This window comes from Perognathus longimembris, chromosome 28, assembly GCF_023159225.1.
Source record: "Perognathus longimembris pacificus isolate PPM17 chromosome 28, ASM2315922v1, whole genome shotgun sequence".
NCBI classification, from domain to species: Eukaryota; Metazoa; Chordata; class Mammalia; order Rodentia; family Heteromyidae; genus Perognathus; species Perognathus longimembris.
Window position 1 is genome coordinate 47,380,253 of NC_063188.1, and position 7,592 is coordinate 47,387,844.

At 35.4% G+C, this 7,592-nt stretch overlaps 1 pseudogene; it reads right to left on the bottom strand.

Annotated features, from left to right (window-relative positions):
- Positions 1-6,857: 6,857 nt before the first annotated feature.
- On the bottom strand, positions 6,858-7,080 carry LOC125344275 (annotated as a pseudogene).
- Positions 7,081-7,592: the final 512 nt, after the last annotated feature.

Consider the following 7,592-nt stretch of genomic DNA (forward strand, 5'->3'; position numbering starts at 1 on the left):
CATAGCTTGCAAGATAAACAGAAAGACCACAGATTGGGCAAAGATCTGTACTAACCATACAATGGACAAAGGCCTCATATCTAACATATACTCAGAACTCAAAAACTTAAATTCCTCCAAAACAAATCCTCTAAGAACCAACGGGCCCCTCAACAAATGGGCTAAAAACCTATAAAGAGACTTCTCTGAAGAGGAAATGAGAATGGCCAAGAGACACATGAAGAAGTGCTCTACATCACTGGCCATAAAAGAAATGCAAATCAAAACAACACTGATATTCCACCTCACCCCAGTAAGAATGTCCATTATGAAGAAAACTAATAATAACAGATGCTGGAGGGGATGTAGCCAAAAACAGAACCCTATTAAACTGTTGGTGGGAGAGTAAACTTGTTCAACCACTCTGGAAAGCAGTATGGAGGTTCCTCAAAATGCTAAGCATAGAGTTCCCCTATGATCCAGTTGCCCCCTTTTGGGCATCTACTGCAAAGATTATAAGCAAGACCACACCAAAACCACAAGCAAAACTATGTCTCAGCACAATTTGTCATCGCTAAAGTGTGGAACCAACCCAGATGGCCCTCAGTAGATGAGTGGATGAAGAAAATGTGGTACATATACAAATTGAATTCTATTGTACCTGCACTATTACTGTATATTATCTGAGTATATTGGAAACTGTATATACTGGTATTAGAACTAGGAAAGTGAAAGGGAATACCAAAATCGAGAGACTCAGGATAAAAAGACAAACAACTACAATAGCAATACTTGCAAAACTGTTTGGTGTAAACCAACTGAACAACTCATGTAGGGAGAGGGAAAGGGGGAGGGGTGATGAGGGAGGAGGCAACAAACAGTACAAGAAAGGTATCCAATGCCTAACATATGAAACTAAAACCTCTCTGTACATCACTTTGACAATAAATAAGAAAAAAATAAATTTTAAAAAAAGAAGGAAAAAAGAAAGAATGACATTGCCCCAGTAGTAAGGAAATGGAACGACTTGGAAAAAATCATAGTAAGTGAAGTGAGACAGACTGAAAGAAAAATAGTCTCTATGTTTTCCCTAATTGGGAATAATTTGTATACATCTAGGACAGTCTTAGCAGAAGATCAAAGTAGCTCAATTTCTTCTAAAATAAAAGCCTTTACTTACTTTGTTTTTGTCATTTGCCATGAATTCCATATAGCTTTTGATAACTGGAATTAACTATCGGAATTTTTGTTGTGGTTTGCTACACACAATATTGTATTGGTTGAGTCTTCTACACAAACATTTTTCCCCTGGCACTTTTCTTCTTTCATGTAGGTTATCTTGCAGAACGTCATGATCTTTCCATAAGGCATATTTTGTTTACAGCAGAAATTCTGTTTTGCAGTCCTACTAGTGAAATTGTAACGATTTGGAGGGGGACTTTGTCCTAACATCCATACTCCCTCTGGTTTGAGGAACATATGTTACTCTCTACATTAATCAGAGTCTTCAGGAAGATGTTTAATACAGCTAAAGTAGTCCAGAACCTCAGCAATAAATTATTTATAAGTATTTTGATTTACATTAGGTGTATCATCATATTTCTCTACATTACAGGGATCTGTCACAAAATATAAAATATTCCTTTCATGTAAAGCCACATTGCTGGCAGAATTAGAATTTTTAGTCTGTCCAGAAGAGATATTTCCCTTTATAATAACATAGAAGTTTATTCTAATAAGGACTAATCATTTACAAATTAATGCATATTAGGCAAGTTGGTATATACCTGTAATCCCAGCTACTCAGGAGACTGAGACAGGATGATCATAAATATAAGGCAAGTCCTGGAAATGTTAGCTAATCCTTATCTCAAACCCACAATAGAAAAATAAGAACTGGAAGTGTGTGACTCAAGGGTTAAGTACTATCCTGGCATGCATGAAGTACAAGATTCAATCTTTTGTTTTTATTTTTGTTTTTAATTTTTATTGTCAAACTCATGGACAGAGAGGTTACAGTTTCATACGTTAGGCATTGGATGTATTTCTTGTACTGTTTGTTACCTCCTCCCTTATTCCCCCTTCACCCTACCCCTTTCCCTTCCCCCCATGAGTTGTTCAATTGATTTACACCAAACAGTTTTACAAGTATTGCTTTTGTAGTTATTTGTCTTTTTACCCTGTGTCTCTCAATTTTGGTATTCCCTTTCAGTTTCCTAGTTCTAATACCAGTATACACGGTTTCCAGGGTACTCAGATAAGATACAGAGATAGTGCAGTTCAACACATAATATGATGCTAAGTGAAATGAACTCCATGTTAAGGAAACGACTGTTATATCACTGTTGTAATTACTTTCAACATGTGATGTGAAACTGTAGCTTCTATTATTGATGACCCTCTTGTATCCCCTTCCAAGACTCAATCTTAACTTCTACAAAACAACAATCACACAACAATAATAAATACTGAAACTCCTTTTTTTCACTGTCACTGATCAAATATTATGTACATAAATCCATTGTTTATATAATTTATCTTTTATTAACTAGATGACAATAATAATAATAAAGTACATTTCATGTTCAGTAACAAACATCTTTAAAATTTTTATTTATTGCCAGTTGTTCTACGTAGCTTCTCTTTGAGAGTTGAAGTCAGCATATTGTTTCACCTCTTCACTTTCTTTCAAGAAAGAAATTTACCTTGATCATAAGAGAATGAGAATAAAATAAATTTCTGTGGGTCATTCTTTGAAATCTTAGTGGGTGATGATATTGATAATAATCATCTATTCTCTTTCCCTTGTTTAAATGGTCTACACTAAGTATTGTAATGTCTTGGAAAGTTTTGTAAGAGCCATTGCTTTCTGTAAAGAGACGTTCATAAATACCATCACATCTCTTCACAGTTGTCTGAATAACAAGAAATAAAAAAAAACCCAAAAAACAGGACTTTGCGTCAGAAGTGGAGGTGTGGCCCAATTTGTAGAATATCAAGCTTGCACAATTGAGAGAATGTTTTATTTTTAAAACATTTGGAAAATGTTTGTATGCTAGATTTACACAGGAACTTTTTTACATTTGGAGATATCTAGATACATAGTTAACCCCTATCATATAAATGTGGTTCTTTATAGAGTATCCATGGAATTATGCTGTAATCGTTTCCTTTTTGTATGTATTTTGCAAGTTTCCACCTCAACTTTTTTCATACAGATAGACACAGATAATATTTCAGGATACATTTTGTGTGTGTGTGTGTGTGTGTTTTTTTTTTTTTTTTTTTTTTTTTTTGCCAGTCCTGGGGCTTGGACTCAGGGCCTGAGCACTGTCCCTGGCTTCTTTTTGCTCAAGGCTAGCACTCTGCCACTTGAGCCACAGCGCCACTTCCGGCCATTTTCTATATATGTGGTGCTGGGGAATCGAACACAGGGCTTCGTGTATATGAGGCAAGCACTCTTGCCACTAGGCTATATTCCCAGCCCTTCAGGATACATTTTGTATCTAATTAGCTTCATGTGCTTTGAAATTTTGCAAATAAATGTGTATGTTTTTATATTTTACACGATTCACCATGTGTATGATTGCCATTTGTAGCACATTAAACAAATATAGTTACGCCTGTTTAAATCAGATGAAGAAAGGTGATGTAAAATGTTTACCTCATGTGTCAGACTAGAATGAAACAGCAGAGAATAATTCTAAATCTGGTTCTATTTGCTCATCTTCTGCTTTATGTAACTTGGAGGGAAACAGTAAATAATTCCAGGCTTCAGTTCTGTCTTGTTATTTCTGAATTTGAAATAAGGTACTGTATTTGATGGTACCAATATTGTATGTCCATATGATAAAAATTAGATTCTCTACAATACTTACTACATATACTTTTGGTTCACTTGGTAGAATTTAAAGTAATGCTTATGAATTCATACACCTTTTCTGCTTGAGGAAAGAGATAAATTGATTAATTTACATTTTTATTAAATATAACTGACCAAGATGCACACAAGTACAAAGGTATCTAGTTTTAATTTAACAATATTGAAATAAGTTTAAATGCATTAGAGTCTTTTTAAAAATATTAGACCTAAGTTTTATCTGTGAAATAGGCTTTCTTTTGTATTTTGGGGAACAAGAAAAGTAAGAGTTGTCTTCCATATCATTTTAATTTTTTAAATTTATTTACTTCTATCAGTAGTATGACTTGCACCATCTGTAGTAATCAGAAGGAATCTAACTTTTTTTCTAGGGAGGGATTGGTCATGGGGCTTGAACTCTGGGCCTTGGCATTTCCCTGACCTCTTCAGCTCAAGGCTAGTGTTCTACCACATCAAGGCACAGAACTACTTGTGGTTTTCCGGTGGCTAACTGGAGATAAGATTCGCATAGACTTGCCTACGGGGGCTGGCTTTGAACCGGCATCCTCAGATCTCAGCCTCCTGAACAGCTAGAATTACAGGTATGAGCCACAGGTGCTCTTTTGTACTTATTTTTCTGTGACATTCACCTTCTATTTAATAAAAATGCATTAAAGTTAAAAAATAATCAAATAGGATTCCACAAAATGTAAATTTCATACAAAAGTAGAATAAAAAGAGGAAAGCTATGTTTCTCCTATAAGTAAGATTGAATTCCTTACAGTGTAGTCTATGAGTTCAATCTGCAGATATATTGAGTTAAATTTTCATTTAAATCTCAATTGTTTCTTTAAAAACTTTGCCAAGGATGAATAAATTGTATTTCATGTACCTATAGAGTAATGCTTCTTAATTTAAATATAAAAACATCCTCTTATCTTATCTTCCAAGATACTTGGAAGGTCCCTGATACTGTGGACAATATCAAACTCTCTATAAAATATGTTCTTTCCTAAACCACATGTCTGTGATACATTTTAACTAACAAATTAGGCATAGTGAAAGATTAAAAGCAATCACAATAAAACAAACTTCTCATAGTAATATGCTCTATTAAAGTTACAAAATGTCACTTTCTAGAATTTTACATTTAATACTTTTGGATCAAAGTTAATTATGGATATACTAAAGAGAACAAGTTATAGAGAATTTTTAAAATAAATATTACCTGAATTTACTGAACAAAATCTTTTGAAAGAATACATGTTAAAATGCATTTGATGCTTTCTTAATATGGAAGTGTTGAATATCAAAAAATTCCAATGCAGGCTGGGAATATGGCCTAGTGGCAAGAGTGCTTGCCCCGTATACATGAAGCCCTGGGTTCAATTCCCCAGCACCACATATACAGAAAATGGCCACAAGCGGCACTGTGACTCAAGTGGCAGAGTGCTAGCCTTGAGCAAAAAGAAGCCAGGGACAGTGCTCAGGCCCTGAGTCCAAGGCCCGGGACTGGCAAAAAAAAAAAAAAATCCAATGCAACAGGGATACTTACAAGACAATATGTTGTAAACTAACTGTACAACTTGTTTGGGGCATTGGAGAGGAGGGAAGTTGGGAGAAAAATGAAGGGGGAAGTAATGAAGAAATGTACTCACTACCTTACACATGTAACTGTAACACCTCTGTACATCATCCTGACAAAATTAAGTGAAAAAAAATTCCAAACTTGATAGGAGCATTTAATTTACTTCATAAATTTGTCCTATGGGGAAGATTGATAGAATATAAGAAATTGTATGTATTTCAGTCAGGATAGAAGGATTCCGATCAGTATGAAATTACATCATAGATTTTATTTTCTGGTACCTTTGATGCTATGATCCTCAGTTATTCTGTTTCTGTGCCTTTTGATGGGACAAAAACACAAAGACATTTGTTTCCTACATCTGATTTGATTTACCCCTAAAAACCATTTCAAGATTTTATTATTTTTTAAAAACTGAATGTTAGAATTTACTGCATCTTGATGATTATAGACATAAGGTAGGTTAGGCCAATGAAAATGAACCAAAGCACCCATCTCCACGTTTAACCAGATGCATTTTGCCTGTTTATAATGCAGGTTGACTTAATTCAGATGGAAGCCATTAATAGCGAATCTTTGTAATTTAGGTTCTTCTGTAACCATTCAAAATATAATTCAGTTATTTGATGTGAAATAAGACAATCTTCATTTAAATGGTCTTGAAGCATTCACATCTTAAATCAGACACCTTTTGCTGTGTCTTCCTCTTTGTTAACCCCAGCCACTAGCAATCTTAAATGTTATATATAAGTAAATCCATGCTCCCAAATATTGATCAAACTTGTGCTTGGATCCCTTTGTAGAGCATTAGTTCCTTAACGAAACAAAAAGGTTCTGATTACTTTCATGAACAATGACCCCCATACTGTGTTTGTACTGTCCTTTTGCAGCAGAAATCAAAAGTTCAAGGAGGCCTGATCATCTTGATTAGCTTATCATGATTCATATAGAAGGTATGCTTGAAGTAGATTCCAGACCCTATATTGCAATAATCCCAAGAAATTGTTTCATTTAGGGGCTGGGAATATAGCCTAGTGGCAAGAGTGCTTGCCTCCTACACATGAAGCTCTTGGTTCGATTCCCCAGCACCACATATATGGAAAACGGCCAGAAGGGGAGCTGTGGCTCAGGTGGCAGAGTGCTACTCTTGAGCGGGAAGAAGCCAGGGACAGTGCTCAGGCCCTGAGTCCAAGGCCCAGGACTGGCCAAAAAAAAAAAAAAAAATTGTTTCAGTTAGCACACTGAGTTCCTGCCTGCCAAAGCACCTGAGAAATCATCTCAAAGCAGCATCTTTTACACATGGGAGGAAGAAACAACTTCCTGCAAAACTCATTAAATCGCATTGCTGACTTCATGGCCTTAAGCTGACAAAATCCAAAGTCCTCTTAATTTCCTGTATGAGGAATCCATTTTCAAGGTGAAAAGCAAAAGTCAAGAAGAATTTTCAGGATTTTCTTTGCCATGGCCCATGAACTTCAGTCCTTCAATAGGAATCTCTTTCTCCTTTATTGCTTTATTGCTAGTAACGCTTGAAGAGATCGGTGCATGGGTCCTCAGAATCATCCCCCTTGAGGAACTTCTTGGCAAACTAGCAGTTGAAACACTGGTCATACTCACTCTTCTTGTCCGTGCAAGCCTCCCTGACGCTCTTCATGGCGATGGCGATCCATTTCAAGACTTAATTTAGAACAAATGCTTGTCTGGCATTCTAATGTAATATGACAGCATACATCACATTTTAATTTGGAACAAAGATTTTCTTAAAATATCATAATGTAGAATGGTTGGCCAGTGGAGAAGGGAAGTGAGTGAGTCTTTTACAAAATTGTTATTGTAAGAGCAATGTACTGAGGGATTACAGTGACATAAATCAGGCAATGAGTTCATTTCTTTTTGAACAGTGTCAAGCCTTTCCTCATTTTCTACCAGATTTTCCCTCACAAGCTGTTCAGTAGTAAGCAAATACTTGAGTAGATTAAAAAGATACTTATTCTTCATTATAATTTGAAGAAGAAATTAATGAATCAATAGAGTATAACTTCAAAATATTTAAGCTAGCCTTTAACATTATTTAATAAAATAGGTGTGTCTTAAGCAGGCTCCAAACCAGCAGAAATATTTCCATTATTTGTCAAATAATGAGGAAAACCTGCATATGTTGGGTCT